Source organism: Telmatherina bonti (assembly GCF_933228915.1).
Source record: "Telmatherina bonti genome assembly, chromosome: 6".
In the NCBI taxonomy this organism is placed as follows: Eukaryota; Metazoa; Chordata; class Actinopteri; order Atheriniformes; family Telmatherinidae; genus Telmatherina; species Telmatherina bonti.
The window spans coordinates 41,208,888-41,229,702 of record NC_136624.1 but is presented as its reverse complement, the minus strand read 5'-3'; the positions used below and the strand labels follow the sequence as shown (position 1 = coordinate 41,229,702).

Here is a 20,815-nt window from a genome sequence, read left to right as displayed (position 1 = left end):
GATGCACACCAGACGCACACAACAGGAACACAAGACGCACACAAGAGGAACACAAGACACACACAAGACGCACACAACAGGAACACAAGATGCACACAACAGGAACACAAGACGCACACCAGACGCACACAAGAGGAACACAAGACGCACACAACAGGAACACAAGATGCACACAAGACGCACACAACAGGAACACAAGACACACACAACAGGAACACAAGACGCACAGAACAGGAACACAAGATGCACACAAGAGGAACACAAGACGCACACAGGAGGAACACAAGACGCACACAAGACGAACACAAGAGGAACACAAGACGCACACAAGAGGAACACAAGACGCACACAAGAGGAACACAAGAGGAACACGACGCACACAAGAGGAACACAAGACGAACACAAGACGCACACAAGAGGAACACAAGAGGAACACAAGACGAACACAAGATGCACACAAGAGGAACACAAGAGGAACACAATAGGAACACAAGGCGCACACAAGAGGAACACAAGACGCACACAACAGGAACACAAGATGCACACAAGACGCACACAACAGGAACACAAGATGCACACAAGAGGCACACAACAGGAACACAAGATGCACACAACAGGAACACAAGATGCACACAAGACGCACACAACAGGAACACAAGATGCACACAAGACGCACACAACAGGAACACAAGATGCACACAAGACGCACACAACAGGAACACAAGATGCACACAACAGGAACACAAGATGCACACAAGACGCACACAACAGGAACACAAGATGCACACAAGACGCACACAACAGGAACACAAGATGCACACAAGACGCACACAACAGGAACACAAGATGCACACAAGACGCACACAACAGGAAATCAAGACGCAAACAAGACGAACACAACAGGAACACAAGAGGAAGACAAGAGGAACACAAGATGCACACAAGACGCACACAACAGGAACACAAGATGCACACCAGACGCACACAACAGGAACACAAGACGCACACAAGAGGAACACAAGACACACACAAGACGCACACAACAGGAACACAAGACGCACACAACAGGAACACAAGACGCACACAACAGGAACACAAGACGCACACAAGAGGAACACAAGACACACACAAGACGCACACAACAGGAACACAAGACGCACACAACAGGAACACAAGATGCACACAAGATGCATACAACAGGAACACAAGACGCACACAACAGGAACACAAGATGCACACAAGACGCACACAACAGGAACACAAGACGCACACAACAGGAACACAAGACGCACACAACAGGAACACAAGATGCACACAAGACGCACACAACAGGAACACAAGATGCACACCAGACGCACACAACAGGAACACAAGACGCACACAAGAGGAACACAAGACACACACAACAGGAACACAAGACGCACACAACAGGAACACAAGATGCACACCAGACGCACACAAGAGGAACACAAGACGCACACAACAGGAACACAAGACGCACACAAGAGGAACACAAGATGCACACCAGACGCACACAAGAGGAACACAAGACGCACACAACAGGAACACAAGATGCACACAAGACGCACACAACAGGAACACAAGACGCACACAACAGGAACACAAGATGCACACAAGACGCACACAACAGGAACACAAGACACACACAACAGGAACACAAGACGCACACAACAGGAACACAAGATGCACACAAGACGCACACAACAGGAACACAAGATGCACACCAGACGCACACAACAGGAACACAAGACGCACACAAGAGGAACACAAGACACACACAAGACGCACACAACAGGAACACAAGATGCACACAACAGGAACACAAGACGCACACCAGACGCACACAAGAGGAACACAAGACGCACACAACAGGAACACAAGATGCACACAAGACGCACACAACAGGAACACAAGACACACACAACAGGAACACAAGACGCACACAACAGGAACACAAGATGCACACAAGAGGAACACAAGACGCACACAGGAGGAACACAAGACGCACACAAGACGAACACAAGAGGAACACAAGACGCACACAAGAGGAACACAAGACGCACACAAGAGGAACACAAGAGGAACACGACGCACACAAGAGGAACACAAGACGAACACAAGACGCACACAAGAGGAACACAAGAGGAACACAAGACGAACACAAGATGCACACAAGAGGAACACAAGAGGAACACAATAGGAACACAAGGCGCACACAAGAGGAACACAAGAGGAACACAAGAGGAACAAGACGCACACAAGAGGAACACAAGAGGAACACAAGACGCACACAACAGGAACACAAGATGCACACAAGACGCACACAACAGGAACACAAGATGCACACAAGAGGCACACAACAGGAACACAAGATGCACACAAGACGCACACAACAGGAACACAAGATGCACACAAGACGCACACAACAGGAACACAAGATGCACACAAGACGCACACAACAGGAACACAAGATGCACACAACAGGAACACAAGATGCACACAAGACGCACACAACAGGAACACAAGATGCACACAAGACGCACACAACAGGAACACAAGATGCACACAAGACGCACACAACAGGAACACAAGATGCACACAAGACGCACACAACAGGAAATCAAGACGCAAACAAGACGAACACAACAGGAACACAAGAGGAAGACAAGAGGAACACAAGATGCACACAAGACGCACACAACAGGAACACAAGATGCACACCAGACGCACACAACAGGAACACAAGACGCACACAAGAGGAACACAAGACACACACAAGACGCACACAACAGGAACACAAGACGCACACAACAGGAACACAAGACGCACACAACAGGAACACAAGACGCACACAAGAGGAACACAAGACACACACAAGACGCACACAACAGGAACACAAGACGCACACAACAGGAACACAAGATGCACACAAGATGCATACAACAGGAACACAAGACGCACACAACAGGAACACAAGATGCACACAAGACGCACACAACAGGAACACAAGACGCACACAACAGGAACACAAGACGCACACAACAGGAACACAAGACGCACACAAGACGAACACAAGAGGAACACAAGACGCACACAAGAGGAACACAAGAGGAACACAAGACGCACACAAGAGGAACACAAGACGCACACAAGACGAACACAAGAGGAACACAAGACGCACACAAGAGGAACACAAGAGGAACACAAGACGCACACAAGACGAACACAAGAGGAACACAAGACGCACACAAGAGGAACACAAGAGGAACACAAGACGAACACAAGATGCACACAAGAGGAACACAAGAGGAACACAAGACGCACACAAGACGCACACAAGAGGCACACAAGAGGAACACAAGAGGAACACAAGACGCACACAAGAGGAACAAGACGCACACAAGAGGAACACAAGAGGAACACAAGATGCACACAAGAGGAACACAAGACGCACACAACAGGAACACAAGATGCACACAAGACGCACACAACAGGAACACAAGACGCACACAACAGGAACACAAGATGCACACAAGACGCACACAACAGGAACACAAGACGCACACAACAGGAAATCAAGACGCAAACAAGACGCACACAAGACGCACAAGAGACGCACACAACAGGAACACAAGAGGAACACAAGACACACACAAGAGGAACACAAGACGCACACAACAGGAACACAAGACGCACACAAGAGGAACACAAGACGCACACAAGAGGAACACAAGACGCACACAAGACGCACACAACAAGAACACAAGATGCACACAAGAGGAACACTAGAGGAACACAAGAGGAACACAAGATGCACACAAGAGGAACACAAGAGGAATACTAGAGGAACACAAGAGGAACACAAGATGCACACAAGACGCACACAAGATGCACACAAGAGGAAACCAAGACGCACACAAGAGGAACACAAGAGGAACACAAGATGCACACAAGAGGAACACAAGAGGAATACTAGAGGAACACGAGAGGAACACGGGACGCACACAAGAGGAACACAAGAGGAATACAAGAGGAACACAAGAGGCACACAACAGGAACACAAGATGCACACAACAGGAACACAAGATGCACACAAGACGCACACAACAGGAACACAAGATGCACACAAGACGCACACAACAGGAACACAAGATGCACACAACAGGAACACAAGATGCACACAAGACGCACACAACAGGAACACAAGATGCACACAAGACGCACACAACAGGAAATCAAGACGCAAACAAGACGAACACAACAGGAACACAAGAGGAAGACAAGAGGAACACAAGATGCACACAAGACGCACACAACAGGAACACAAGATGCACACCAGACGCACACAACAGGAACACAAGACGCACACAAGAGGAACACAAGACACACACAAGACGCACACAACAGGAACACAAGACGCACACAACAGGAACACAAGACGCACACAACAGGAACACAAGACGCACACAAGAGGAACACAAGACACACACAAGACGCACACAACAGGAACACAAGACGCACACAACAGGAACACAAGATGCACACAAGATGCATACAACAGGAACACAAGACGCACACAACAGGAACACAAGATGCACACAAGACGCACACAACAGGAACACAAGACGCACACAACAGGAACACAAGACGCACACAACAGGAACACAAGATGCACACAAGACGCACACAACAGGAACACAAGATGCACACCAGACGCACACAACAGGAACACAAGACGCACACAAGAGGAACACAAGACACACACAACAGGAACACAAGACGCACACAACAGGAACACAAGATGCACACCAGACGCACACAAGAGGAACACAAGACGCACACAACAGGAACACAAGATGCACACAAGCGGAACACAAGAGGAACACAAGACGCACACAAGACGAACACAAGAGGAACACAAGACGCACACAAGAGGAACACAAGACGCACACAAGAGGAACACAAGAGGAACACAAGACGAACACAAGATGCACACAAGAGGCACACAAGAGGAACACAAGAGGAACACAAGACGCACACAAGAGGAACACAAGACGCACACAAGACGCACACAAGAGGCACACAAGAGGAACACAAGAGGAACACAAGATGAACACAAGACGCACACAAGACGCACACAAGAGGATGCATACAACAAGACGCACACAAGACGCACACAAGACGCACACAAGAGGAACACAAGATGAACACAAGACGCACACAAGACGCACACAAGAGGAACACAAGAGGAACACAAGATGAACACAAGACGCACACAAGAGGAACACAAGAGGAACACAAGATGAACACAAGACGCACACAAGAGGAACACAAGAGGAATACTAGAGGAAGACAAGAGGAACACAACACGCACACAAGAGGAACACAAGAGGAATACTAGAGGAACACAAGAGGAACACAAGAGGAACACAAGACGCACACAAGAGGAACACAAGAGGAACACTAGAAGAACACAAGAGGAACACAAGAGGAACACTAGAAGAACACAAGAGGAACACAAGAGGAATACTAGAGGAACACAAGAGGAAGACAAGAGGAACAGAAGATGCACACAAGAGGAAGACAAGAGGAAGACAAGAGGAACACAAGACGCACACAAGAAGAACACAAGAGGAACACAAGAGGAACACAAGATGCACACAAGAGGAACACAAGAGGAATACTAGAGGAACACAAGAGGAACACAAGACGCACACAAGAGGAACACAAGAGGAATACTAGAGGAAGACAAGAGGAACACAACACGCACACAAGAGGAACACAAGAGGAATACTAGAGGAAGACAATAGGAACACAAGAGGAATACTAGAGGAAGACAAGAGGAACACAACACGCACACAAGAGGAACACAAGAGGAATACTAGAGGAACACAAGAGGAAGACAAGAGGAACACAAGACGCACACAAGAGGAACACTAGAAGAACACAAGAGGAACACAAGAGGAATACTAGAGGAACAAAAGATGCACACAAGAGGAACACAAGAGGAATACTAGAGGAACAAAAGAGGAACACAAGAGGAACACAAGATGCACACAAGAGGAACACAAGAGGAATACTAGAGGAACACGAGAGGAACACGAGAGGAACACGAGACGCACACAACAGGAACACAAGATGCACACCAGACGCACACAAGAGGAACAGAAGACGCACACAACAGGAACACAAGATGCACACAAGATGCATACAACAGGAACACAAGACGCACACAACAGGAACACAAGACGCACACAACAGGAACACAAGATGCACAGAAGACGCACACAACAGGAACACAAGATGCACACCAGACGCACACAACAGGAACACAAGACGCACACAAGAGGAACACAAGACACACACAAGACGCACACAACAGGAACACAAGACGCACACAACAGGAACACAAGATGCACACCAGACGCACACAAGAGGAACACAGGACGCACACAACAGGAACACAAGATGCACACAAGCGGAACACAAGAGGAACACAAGACGCACACAAGAGGAACACAAGACGCACACAAGACGAACACAAGAGGAACACAAGACGCACACAAGAGGAACACAAGACGCACACAAGAGGAACACAAGACGCACACAAGAGGAACACAAGACGCACACAAGAGGAACACAAGACGAACACAAGATGCACACAAGAGGAACACAAGAGGAACACAAGACGCACACAAGACGCACACAAGAGGCACACAAGAGGAACACAAGAGGAACACAAGACGCACACAAGAGGAACAAGACGCACACAAGAGGAACACAAGAGGAACACAAGATGCACACAAGAGGAACACAAGACGCACACAAGAGGAACACAAGACGCACACAACAGGAACACAAGATGCACACAAGACGCACACAACAGGAACACAAGACGCACACAACAGGAACACAAGATGCACACAAGACGCACACAACAGGAACACAAGACGCACACAACAGGAAATCAAGACGCAAACAAGACGCACACAAGACGCACAAGAGACGCACACAACAGGAACACAAGAGGAACACAAGACGCACACAAGAGGAACACAAGACGCACACAACAGGAACACAAGACGCACACAAGAGGAACACAAGACGCACACAAGACGCACACAACAAGAACACAAGATGCACACAAGAGGAACACTAGAGGAACACAAGAGGAACACAAGATGCACACAAGAGGAACACAAGAGGAATACTAGAGGAACACAAGAGGAACACAAGATGCACACAAGACGCACACAAGATGCACACAAGAGGAACACAAGACGCACACAAGAAGAACACAAGAGGAACACAAGATGCACACAAGAGGAACACAAGAGGAATACTAGAGGAACACGAGAGGAACACGGGACGCACACAAGAGGAACACAAGAGGAATACAAGAGGAACACAAGAGGAAGACAAGACGAACACAACAGGAACACAAGAGGAAGACAAGAGGAACACAAGATGCACACAAGAGGAGCACAAGACGCAAACAAGAGGAACACAAGAGGAAGACAAGAGGAACACAACACGCACACAAGAGGAACACGAAGCGCACACAGGAGGAAAACAAGACGCACACAAGACGAACACAAGACGCACACAAGACGAACACAAGAGGAACACAAGACGCACACAATACGAACACAAAGGGAACACAAGACGCACACAAGACGAACACAAGACGCACACAAGACGAACACAAGACGCACACAAGACGAACACAAGAGGAACACAAGACGCACACAAGAGGAACACAAGACGCACACAAGAGGAAGACAAGAGGAATACTAGAGGAACACAAGAGGAAGACAAGAGGAACAGAAGATGCACACAACAGGAACACAATAGGAAGACAAGAGGTACACAAGAGGAACACAAGATGCACACAAGAGGAAGACAACACGCACACAAGAGGAACACTAGAGGAACACAAGACGCACACAAGAGGAACACAAGAGGAATACTAGAGGAACACAAGAGGAACACAAGAGGAGCACAAGACGCACACAAGAGGAACACTAGAGGAACACAAGAGGAACACAAGATGCACACAAGAGGAACACAAGAGGAACACAAGATGAACACAAGACGCACACAAGATGCACACAAGACGCACACAAGAGGAACACAAGACGCACACAAGATGCACACAAGACGCACACAAGATGCACACAAGACGCACACAAGAGGAACACAAGATGAACACAAGACGCACACAAGACGCACACAAGACGCACACAAGAGGAACACAAGAGGAACACAAGACACACACAAGAGGAACACAAGAGGAACACAAGAGGAACACAAGATGAACACAAGACGCACACAAGAGGAACACAAGAGGAACACAAGATGAACACAAGACGCACACAAGAGGAACACAAGAGGAGCACAAGACGCACACAAGATGCACACAAGAGGAACACAAGAGGAATACTAGAGGAAGACAAGAGGAACACAACACGCACACAAGAGGAACACAAGAGGAATACTAGAGGAACACAAGAGGAAGACAAGAGGAACACAAGACGCACACAAGAGGAACACAAGAGGAACACTAGAAGAACACAAGAGGAACACAAGAGGAACACTAGAAGAACACAAGAGGAACACAAGAGGAATACTAGAGGAAGACAAGAGGAACACAACACGCACACAAGAGGAACACAAGAGGAATACTAGAGGAACACAAGAGGAAGACAAGAGGAACACAAGACGCACACAAGAGGAACACAAGAGGAACACTAGAAGAACACAAGAGGAACACAAGAGGAACACTAGAAGAACACAAGAGGAACACAAGAGGAATACTAGAGGAACACAAGAGGAAGACAAGAGGAACAGAAGATGCACACAAGAGGAAGACAAGAGGAAGACAAGAGGAACACAAGACGCACACAAGAAGAACACAAGAGGAACACAAGAGGAACACAAGATGCACACAAGAGGAACACAAGAGGAATACTAGAGGAACACAAGAGGAACACAAGACGCACACAAGAGGAACACAAGAGGAATACTAGAGGAAGACAATAGGAACACAAGAGGAATACTAGAGGAAGACAAGAGGAACACAACACGCACACAAGAGGAACACAAGAGGAATACTAGAGGAACACAAGAGGAAGACAAGAGGAACACAAGACGCACACAAGAGGAACACTAGAAGAACACAAGAGGAACACAAGAGGAATACTAGAGGAAAAAAAGATGCACACAAGAGGAACACAAGAGGAATACTAGAGGAACAAAAGAGGAACACAAGAGGAACACAAGATGCACACAAGAGGAACACAAGAGGAATACTAGAGGAACACGAGAGGAACACGAGACGCACACAACAGGAACACAAGATGCACACCAGACGCACACAAGAGGAACAGAAGACGCACACAACAGGAACACAAGATGCACACAAGATGCATACAACAGGAACACAAGACGCACACAACAGGAACACAAGATGCACACAAGACGCACACAACAGGAACACAAGACGCACACAACAGGAACACAAGACGCACACAACAGGAACACAAGATGCACACAAGACGCACACAACAGGAACACAAGATGCACACCAGACGCACACAACAGGAACACAAGACGCACACAAGAGGAACACAAGACACACACAAGACGCACACAACAGGAACACAAGACGCACACAACAGGAACACAAGATGCACACCAGACGCACACAAGAGGAACACAAGACGCACACAACAGGAACACAAGATGCACACAAGCGGAACACAAGAGGAACACAAGACGCACACAAGCGGAACACAACAGGAACACAAGATGCACACAAGCGGAACACAACAGGAACACAAGATGCACACAAGCGGAACACAAGAGGAACACAAGACGCACACAAGCGGAACACAAGAGGAACACAAGACGCACACAAGAGGAACACAAGACGCACACAAGACGAACACAAGAGGAACACAAGACGCACACAAGAGGAACACAAGACGCACACAAGAGGAACACAAGACGCACACAAGAGGAACACAAGACGCACACAAGAGGAACACAAGAGGAACACAAGACGAACACAAGATGCACACAAGAGGAACACAAGAGGAACACAAGACGCACACAAGAGGCACACAAGAGGAACACAAGAGGAACACAAGACGCACACAAGAGGAACAAGACGCACACAAGAGGAACACAAGAGGAACACAAGAGGAACACAAGATGCACACAAGAGGAACACAAGACGCACACAAGAGGAACACAAGACGCACACAACAGGAACACAAGATGCACACAAGACGCACACAACAGGAACACAAGACGCACACAACAGGAACACAAGATGCACACAAGACGCACACAACAGGAACACAAGACGCACACAACAGGAAATCAAGACGCAAACAAGACGCACACAAGACGCACAAGAGACGCACACAACAGGAACACAAGAGGAACACAAGACGCACACAAGAGGAACACAAGACGCACACAACAGGAACACAAGACGCACACAAGAGGAACACAAGACGCACACAAGAGGAACACAAGACGCACACAAGACGCACACAACAAGAACACAAGATGCACACAAGAGGAACACTAGAGGAACACAAGAGGAACACAAGATGCACACAAGAGGAACACAAGAGGAATACTAGAGGAACACAAGAGGAACACAAGATGCACACAAGACGCACACAAGATGCACACAAGAGGAACACAAGACGCACACAAGAGGAACACAAGAGGAACACAAGATGCACACAAGAGGAACACAAGAGGAATACAAGAGGAACACAAGAGGAAGACAAGACGAACACAACAGGAACACAAGAGGAAGACAAGAGGAACACAAGATGCACACAAGAGGAGCACAAGACGCACACAAGAGGAACACAAGAGGAAGACAAGAGGAAGACAACACGCACACAAGAGGAACACGAAGCGCACACAAGAGGAAAACAAGACGCACACAAGACGAACACAAGACGCACACAAGACGAACACAAGAGGAACACAAGACGCACACAATACGAACACAAAGGGAACACAAGACGCACACAAGAGGAACACAAGACGCACAAAAGAGGAACACAAGACGCACACAAGAGGAACACAAGACGCACACAAGACGAACACAAGACGCACACAAGACGAACACAAGAGGAACACAAGATGCACAGAAGAGGAAGACAACACGCACACAAGAGGAACACTAGAGGAACACAAGATGCACACAAGAGGAAGACAACACGCACACAAGAGGAAGACAACACGCACACAAGAGGAAGACAACACGCACACAAGAGGAACACTAGAGGAACACAAGACGCACACAAGAGGAACACAAGAGGAATACTAGAGGAACACAAGAGGAACACAAGAGGAGAACAAGACGCACACAAGAGGAACACTAGAGGAACACAAGAGGAACACAAGATGCACACAAGGGGAACACAAGAGGAACACAAGATGAACACAAGACGCACACAAGATGCACACAAGAGGAACACAAGAGGAACACAAGACGCACACAAGATGCACACAAGACGCACACAAGACGCACACAAGAGGAACACAAGATGAACACAATACGCACACAAGAGGAACACAAGAGGAACACAAGACGCACACAAGACGCACACAAGAGGAACACAAGAGGAACACAAGACACACACAAGAGGAACACAAGAGGAACACAAGATGAACACAAGACGCACACAAGAGGAACACAAGAGGAACACAAGAGGAACACAAGATGAACACAAGACGCACACAAGAGGAACACAAGAGGAGCACAAGACGCACACAAGATGCACACAAGAGGAACACAAGAGGAATACTAGAGGAAGACAAGAGGAACACAAGACGCACACAAGAGGAACACAAGAGGAATACTAGAGGAACACAAGAGGAAGACAAGAGGAACACAAGAGGAAGACAAGAGGAACACAAGACGCACACAAGAGGAACACAAGAGGAACACTAGAAGAACACAAGAGGAACACAAGAGGAACACTAGAAGAACACAAGAGGAACACAAGAGGAATACTAGAGGAACACAAGAGGAAGACAAGAGGAACAGAAGATGCACACAAGAGGAAGACAAGAGGAACACAAGACGCACACAAGAAGAACACAAGAGGAACACAAGAGGAACACAAGATGCACACAAGAGGAACACAAGAGGAATACTAGAGGAACACAAGAGGAACACAAGAGGAATACTAGAGGAAGACAAGAGGAACACAACACGCACACAAGAGGAACACAAGAGGAATACTAGAGGAAGACAATAGGAACACAAGAGGAATACTAGAGGAAGACAAGAGGAACACAACACGCACACAAGAAGAACACAAGAGGAACACAAGAGGAACACTAGAAGAACACAAGAGGAATACTAGAGGAACAAAAGAGGAAGACAAGAGGAACAGAAGATGCACACAAGAGGAACACAAGAGGAATACTAGAGGAACAAAAGAGGAACACAAGAGGAACACAAGATGCACACAAGAGGAACACAAGAGGAATACTAGAGGAACAAAAGAGGAAGACAAGAGGAACACAAGATGCACACAAGAGGAACACAAGAGGAATACTAGAGGAACACAGGAGGAAGACAAGAGGAACAGAAGATGCACACAAGAGGAACACAAGAGGAATACTAGAGGAACAAAAGAGGAACACAAGAGGAACACAAGATGCACACAATAGGAACACAAGAGGAATACTAGAGGAACACAAGAGGAAGACAAGAGGAACACAAGACGCACACAAGAAGAACACAAGAGGAACACAAGAGGAACACTAGAAGAACACAAGAGGAATACTAGAGGAACAAAAGAGGAAGACAAGAGGAACAGAAGATGCACACAAGAGGAACACAAGAGGAATACTAGAGGAACAAAAGAGGAACACAAGAGGAACACAAGATGCACACAAGAGGAACACAAGAGGAATACTAGAGGAACAAAAGAGGAAGACAAGAGGAACACAAGATGCACACAAGAGGAACACAAGAGGAATACTAGAGGAACACAGGAGGAAGACAAGACGAACACAACAGGAACACAAGAGGAAGACAAGAGGAACACAAGATGCACACAAGAGGAACACAAGAGGAAGACTAGAGGAACAGAAGATGCACACAAGAGGAACACAAGAGGAACACTAGAGGAACACAAGAGGAAGACAAGAGGAACACAAGACGCACACAAGAGGAACACAAGACGCACACAAGAGGAACACAAGAGGAACACTAGAAGAACACAAGAGGAACACAAGAGGAATACTAGAGGAACACAAGAGGAAGACAAGAGGAACACAAGACGCACACAAGAGGAAGACAAGAGGAACACAAGAGGAACACAAGAGGAATACTAGAGGAACACAAGAGGAACACAAGAGGAATACTAGAGGAACACAAGAGGAAGACAAGAGGAACAAAAGATGCACACAAGAGGAACACAAGAGGAAGACAAGACGAACACAACAGGAACACAAGAGGAGCACAAGACGCACCAACACTCATGTTGTTGTTGAAACAAACATGAAGCGGCCTGCCGGAGCAGTCAGCTTTTGCACCTGTGCGGAGATGCGCTGGCTTTGGATGCATTCCGCTGTGTATTTGCGCCAGTTTGCTGAACTTCGGGGTTCATCTTATCAGCTTTTAGACGCTACAGAGTGACGAGGAACAGAAAGCAGCTTCTGCCTCCCAGAATAGCTGCGCTGCGTATCTGGCAGAGTTTCAGCCATCACGGCAACACGTCTGCACGTGCCAGCTGCAGATAACGGCCTGAAACATGTTCAAACGTCCACGTTGGCTTCTATTTAGTGTGTGTGTTTACAAGCAGGCGTGTCACAGAATCCAGTACAACCAACTTACTGGTCTCCCTATCAGCACTGCTGGACTATTCCGAGAAACTGTGGTCCTCTCTGCCCCCCCCCTCTAACACACACACACACTCACACACTCACCAGCCTCTCTCCTTGCTCTGAAGGTCAGATCTGGCACGCCGCTTCTGACTGGAAACTCCACAGCAGCAACTGGTGGGATTGTGGTGCGCATGCTGCTGGAAGGGGGGGTTGGGGGCAGGTGTGTGTGTGTGTGTGTGTGGGGGGGGGGGGGGGCGCTCCTCGTGCATCTCTGAGCTGAAACCAGCAGATTTGTCAGCAGCCAGAAGCGCACAGACCAACATGTCTTCCAGCAACAAACATGTTTCTGTGCAGGAGCCACAGGGCCGCGCGGCTCCTCCTGCAGGAGCTCCTGCATGTTCGGCTCTATTAATAAGAAGTTGAGTATTAATAGCAGCATGTTAATGCCGCACTGCTCCGTAAATAATCTCTTCTAAGGTTGCATCCTCCCGCACAATAGCAGTCATCATGGCAGCAGCTGGCGCACAGAATGCTGGGCGACACTTCACAGCATCAAAGTCACCCACAGTGAGCTCGTGATTGTCCTGGGGGGGGGGGGGGGGGGGGGGGGGGGGGGTCAGAACAACACGACCCAGCTGAGCCACCGGCACGTGCTTTTTGTTTCAACAATCACACTTTTCCCGCCAACTTTCCCAGCTTGGATGCAGATTTCTGTGTAAATGGGATGATGTTGCGCGCGCCCCCCCCCCCCCCTCCCTGCCCGCCCCTGCTGTGATGCTCCACGCCGTGCATGCCGCGTGCACGGCACACCAAAGAACTGGATACAAAAATAGACGACTTGAGTTGAGCTGTGACAAAACGCAGCTTTCCTTTTGTGTGAACGGAGACTGGCGCTGCGAACCAATGGGCTTCGGAGGAGGGGGCATATGCTAATGAGGGACAAATGTCCCCCGGCCGTGACCTTGAAGCCCACAGTATAAAGCAGGCCTCATCTCAGCGCGTGCATTTCGCTGTGCTTGTCCTCAGAGCAGTCTGTCTGTAAGTGTCGTGCCGGGTTTGCTGCCGTTTGCAGAGTCAGAAAGAAGTTGAACTAAAAGTGACGCGTTCCGCCTTACGGCAACATTCACGTCATAAAACCAGCTAGTCTGCGCTTCCTGGAAGGGGGGGGGGAGACACCTTTTGGCTTGAACCTGTTCTCTTTCCACATGTCTAGCACGTCGCACTGTGATGTGAAGGAGTCTGGAGACGCTGCTGGCGGAGTACGGTAAGCCAGAAAGGACAGCTCACCGTCGTGTGAACAATTTATCCCGTTTTAGAAGTTTGATTAAATTTGCATTAGTTGTTAAATGATGTAAAATCCACTTGGAAAGCAAAAAGTCTCCTTTTTAAAATAGGATTGTATCACTGGAATCAGTAAATCTGGTTTATGGAGCAAAATACAACAGTTTGCAGCAGTCTCATGCTTTAAAATGTACAAAATTCTTCAGTAGGAATAAGAGGTGATCCGTTGGGTGAAGCATCCAGATGAAGCAGCAGGATATCTTCGTTCCTCCGCAGGTTCCCCAGATTATTATTCCCTCCTGCCTTCCTGCCCGACCATGTCACACCCTGAATTCACCACATGATGGAAGCCTTGCTGACGCAGCTCAACCAGGCCTCCGCCATGCCGCCTGCGCAGATGATGCCGCCTGCGCAGATGATGCCGCCTGCGCAGATGCCACAGTGGCTGCAGGTGTGGCATCTGCGGAGGCGTTTTGTAAATCTGGATGAGCATCAGAAACTTTCTCATTTCCCACGCCGTTATCTTCTTGTTGGTTTAACAGGATTCTTCTGATTTTCGTGACATTTTGCTTTGACAGCGAGATGCTTCCACCAACAGAGGGCTGAGCTTCATCATGATGTGATGATTTAACCTCCATCTGATTCTGAAACTTTACGGTCGTCCGCCCCCTGGTGGACACATTTAGCCCTGCAATCATCTGACATCATGAAAATACAAACTAAATATTTTGTTCATTTTTTTTCAATTTATATTCAGTGAAAGGTAAAAAAGACTTGAGATGAAAAGTGAAAATTTTGTTTCTATTTGATAGTTGTTGGGCTTTAAATGTGACTTTCCTTTGCAGGGAATGCTGGAGGATCCGATTGTTAAGGAAAAACCAGGTTTTGGCAAAACGCAGAGTACTGACAACTCTTCCCCATTCGTGAGTAATAACTTGTATTTTAGGAGAAACATGGATAAAACGGCTTTAATTTACTTCTGGTTCCGACCTGCCGTCAGGATCCATGTTGGACATCCTGGACACGTCGGCTGATACGCAAGAAGACGTTTAAACACCGAAATCTACAGCCCACTTCCTTAGAGGTTTCCTGAGGCATCGGCCCGGTTGGTCTGGTCGGCCCGGTTGGTCTGGTCGGCCCGGTCGGCCCAGTTGGTCTGGTCGGCCCGGTCGGCCCAGTTGGTCTGGTCGGCCCGGTCAGCCCAGTTGGTCTGGTCAGCCCAGTTGGTCTGGTCGCCCCGGTCGGCCCAGTTGGTCTGGTCGGCCCGGTCGGCCCAGTTGGTCTGGTCGGCCCGGTTGGTTTGGTCGCCCCGGTTGGTTTGGTCGGCCCGGTTGGTTTGGTCGCCCCGGTCAGCCCAGTTGGTCTGGTAAGCCCAGTTGGTCTGGTCGCCCCGGTCAGCCCAGTTGGTCTGGTCGGCCCGGTTGGTTTGGTCGCCCCGGTCAGCCCAGTTGGTCTGGTCGCCCCGGTCAGCCCAGTTGGTCTGGTCGGCCCGGTTGGTTTGGTCGCCCCGGTCAGCCCAGTTGGTCTGGTCGGCCCGGTCAGCCCAATCGGCCTGGTCAGCCCAGTTGGTCTGGTCGGCCCGGTTGGTTTGGTCGCCCCGGTCAGCCCAGTTGGTCTGGTCAGCCCAGTTGGTCTGGTCGCCCCGGTCAGCCCAGTTGGTCTGGTCGGCCCGGTTGGTCTGGTTGGCCCGGTCGGCCCGGTTGGTCTGGTCGGCCCAGTTGGTCTGGTCGCCCCGGTCAGCCCAGTTGGTCTGGTCGCCCCGGTCAGCCCAGTTGGTCTGGTCGGCCCGGTTGGTCTGGTTGGCCTGGTCGGCCCAGTTGGTCTGGTTGGCCTGGTCGGCCCAGTTGGTCTGGTTGGCCCGGTCGGTCTGGTCGGCCCGGTTGGTCTGGTTGGCCCGGTCAGCCCGGTTGGTCTGGTCACCCCGGTCAGCCCAGTTGGTCTGGTTGGCCCGGTCGGTCTGGTCGGCCCGGTTGGTCTGGTTGGCCCGGTCAGCCCGGTTGGTCTGGTCACCCCGGTCAGCCCAGTTGGTCCGGTCAGCCCAGTTGGTCTGGTCGGCCCGGTCAGCCCAGTTGGTCCGGTCGGCCCAGTTGGTCCGGTCGGCCCGGTTGGTTTGGTCACCCCGGTCAGCCCAGTTGGTCCGGTCGGCCCAGTTGGTCTGGTCGGCCCAGTTGGTCCGGTCGGCCCAGTTGGTCCGGTCGGCCCGGTTGGTTTGGTCACCCCGGTCAGCCCAGTTGGTCCGGTCGGCCCAGTTGGTCTGGTCGGCCCGGTCAGCCCAGTTGGTCTGGTCGGCCCGGTCAGCCCAGTCGGTCTGGTCGGCCCGGTCAGCCCAGTCGGTCTGGTCGCCCCGGTCAGCCCAGTTGGTCTGGTCGGCCCGGTCAGCCCAGTTGGTCTGGTCGGCCCGGTTGGTTTGGTCGCCCCGGTCGGCCCGGTTGGTTTGGTCGCCCCGGTCAGCCCAGTTGGTCTGGTCGGCCCGGTCAGCCCAATCGGCCCGGTCAGCCCAGTTGGTCTGGTCGGCCCGGTTGGTCTGGTTGGCCCAGTTGGTCTGGTCGGCCCAGTTGGTCTGGTCGGCCCAGTTGGTCTGGTCGGCCCGGTCAGCCCAGTTGGTCCGGTCGGCCCAGTTGGTCCGGTCGGCCCGGTCGGTCTGGTCGGCCCGGTCAGCCCAGTTGGTCTGGTCGCCCCGGTCAGCCCAATCGGCCCGGTCAGCCCAGTTGGTCTGGTCGGCCCGGTTGGTCTGGTTGGCCCGGTCAGCCCAGTTGGTCTGGTCGGCCCGGTTGGTCTGGTCGGCCTTCTGGAAAAGTCCAGAGGAATATTCCCATCAGATCCCAGAAGAGAATAGACCTCCTGGGTCACCGCGGACATTTTCATTTAGGTGGTGACTTCAACTGACGAAGACCAACATGCCACTGGTGACCTCCAACCCCTAGGACTTCTGCGGGACCACGGCGCCGTGGGACTTCTGGCTTCTCTCCATGAAAACTACGCAGCGTCAGACTCGACCGTATCCGTCTTCCGGAGGCAGCATCCGGCCCGGAGAGCGGCGGCGGTGGCGGCTTGTTTCCAGGCCGTCCCACAGCTTGGCTAGCCGTTGGTCACGCTGACTGAATCCCGGACTCGAACCGCCATCCTCTGGGACGGAGCCAGTTAAGACTTGCAGTGATGTTTAGGGCGATGATCACATGAACATCACTTTAAGTCTGTGCTGGCTCCTCTCTGCTCCACGTCCAGGACTCCAGTAAAACCAGTTCACCCAGCAAAGCGGAAGACGCCGACGGCCAACCTCTGCAGCCCCCCCATCACCACCAAGACCAGTTCTCCCAGTAACACAGAGTCATGGTGGAACTGGACTCATGTCTGTGCACAGGGATCCTGGAGGGGGGGGGGGGGGGGGGGCATCTGTACCGACCAGATCACATCCTGACTTTCGTCCACACTTCGCACACTGGAACCTGAACGCCATGAGACGCTCCTGGACAGCTGGTCCCCCTGGAAGTTCCACTAAAACCAGTTTAGACTTGGACCAACCAGTCAACTGGGACGTTCCAGGAACCAGTTCTCCATAAAACGGGATTAATACAGACGTTGCAAAATGTTTTTATTAATGAAACCTAGAACTGGGCCAGAAATGGACTAGAACTGGACCAGAATTGGGCCAGAACTGGACTAAAACTGGGCCAAAAATGGACCAGAAGTGGGCCAATCTTCAGCTTCATTCTGCTTACCTTCCTGCAGGTGTTCTCCAAAGTGGGCCTACTGGGTGACCTGGAGGAGCTGCAAAGTCGGCACCTGGCTGAACACCGAGGAGGTACGAAGGTTACGAAGGTTTTTCCTCTTTCAGTGGCTTCTCTTACTGACCCCAAAAACCAGGTCTGGTCCAGGAGACCTACAATCCTGCCAAGGTTGCACGCATCTCATCTTCAACACACCTGCTCAGACATATTTAACCAGTTTAAACCGCATCCATACCTGGACCCCCCTGTTGAGACTGCATCCATACCTGGACCCCCCTGTTGAGACTGCATCCATACCTGGACCCCCCTGTTGAGACTGCATCCATACCTGGACCCCCCTGTTGAGACTGGGCCATCCGGACCTGGACCCCCCTGTTGAGACTGGGCCATCCGGACCTGGACCCCCCTGTTGAGACTGGGCCATCCGGACCTGGACCCCCCTGTTGAGACTGGGCCATCCGGACCTGGACCCCCCTGTTGAGACTGGGCCATCCGGACCTGGACCCCCCTGTTGAGACTGGGCCATCCGGACCTGGACCCCCCTGTTGAGACTGGGCCATCCGGACCTGGACCCCCCTGTTGAGACTGGGCCATCCGGACCTGGACCCCCCTGTTGAGACTGGGCCATCCATACCTGGACCCCCCTGTTGAGACTGGGCCATCCGGACCTGGACCCCCCTGTGAGACGCGGGGGGGGGGGGGACTCCCTCTGCAGCCGGTGTCACACAGCTGCTCAAGTCTTCCCGAAATATACAGCCCCCCCCGTGGGGTGTTGCAGATAATAAACACCATTCACCTTTGACATGACATGGACCCCCCCCCACTTCATGTTGGGTCAGATTCAGGGTATTATGTGTGTGTGTGTGTGTGTGTACGTGCGCGCATGCATGTCCGTGTGTACGTGTGCGTGCGTGTGTGTACAATCCAGAACAATAAAGATTTTACTGAACTTGTGAATCAGCTGTGAAATAAAAGTCGGGTTTGATGGAACTGGAGTCATGTGACCCGTTGAGTTCAGAGCTGGAACTCGCCGTTCTGCGTCTCGCCGGCCGATGAAACGTTTCACCGTGGAAATTGACGAAGAACCGCTCCTCCTCTTCATCATACAGAGGAAGAGGAACCAATAGAAAGCTGCGGTCAGCTGACTCATCTCCACGTCTCTGCTGTTGGCCGCCACCCACCGCCACGCCTCCAGGCGGCGCCACCAGACCGCCTGTGGGTACTGGTACCAGGCACACTGGCTGAAGTCAAAGCGAGTCAGGCGTCCGACACCTGCAGGGTTTATATAAAGTCTGCATGTCTGTTAGATAAGATGTTTTTATTCATCAGTTTGAAACTTATATTAAACAATAAAAACATTATTCTGTGCATTTTTATTTCTACAGTTTTTCCAGCTAAAAGCTTTTTTATTATCAGAAAAATAAACCCAGAGCCTCCAGCCAATCCCCGGGTGAAGCTCCAGCCAGTCCCCGGGTGAAGCTCCAGCCAGTCCCCGGGTGAAGCTCCAGCCAGTCCCCGGGTGAAGCTCCGCCAGTCCCCGGGTGAAGCTCCAGCCAGTCCCCGGGTGAAGCTCCAGCCAGTCCCCGGGTGAAGCTCCAGCCAGTCCCCGGGTGAAGCTCCAGCCAGTCCCCGGGTGAAGCTCCGCCAGTCCCCGGGTGAAGCTCCAGCCAGTCCCCGGGTGAAGCTCCAGCCAGTCCCCGGGTGAAGCTCCAGCCAGTCCCCGGGTGAAGCTCCGCCAGTCCCCGGGTGAAGCTCCAGCCAGTCCCCGGGTGAAGCTCCAGCCAGTCCCCGGGTGAAGCTCCAGCCAGTCCCCGGGTGAAGCTCCAGCCAGTCCCCGGGTGAAGCTCCAGCCAGTCCCCGGGTGAAGCTCCGCCAGTCCCCGGGTGAAGCTTCAGCCAGTCCCCGGGTGA

At 50.9% G+C, this 20,815-nt stretch overlaps 1 long non-coding RNA gene across 1 annotated transcript; it reads left to right on the top strand.

Annotated features, from left to right (window-relative positions):
- The first annotated feature begins 14,946 nt into the window (after nt 1-14,946).
- On the top strand, nt 14,947-20,432 carry LOC306756682. Its single transcript, XR_013771330.1, has 3 exons — nt 14,947-15,160; nt 16,023-16,100; nt 18,907-20,432. It is a non-coding gene; the product is annotated as an uncharacterized lncRNA (long non-coding RNA).
- The last annotated feature ends 383 nt before the right edge of the window (nt 20,433-20,815 follow it).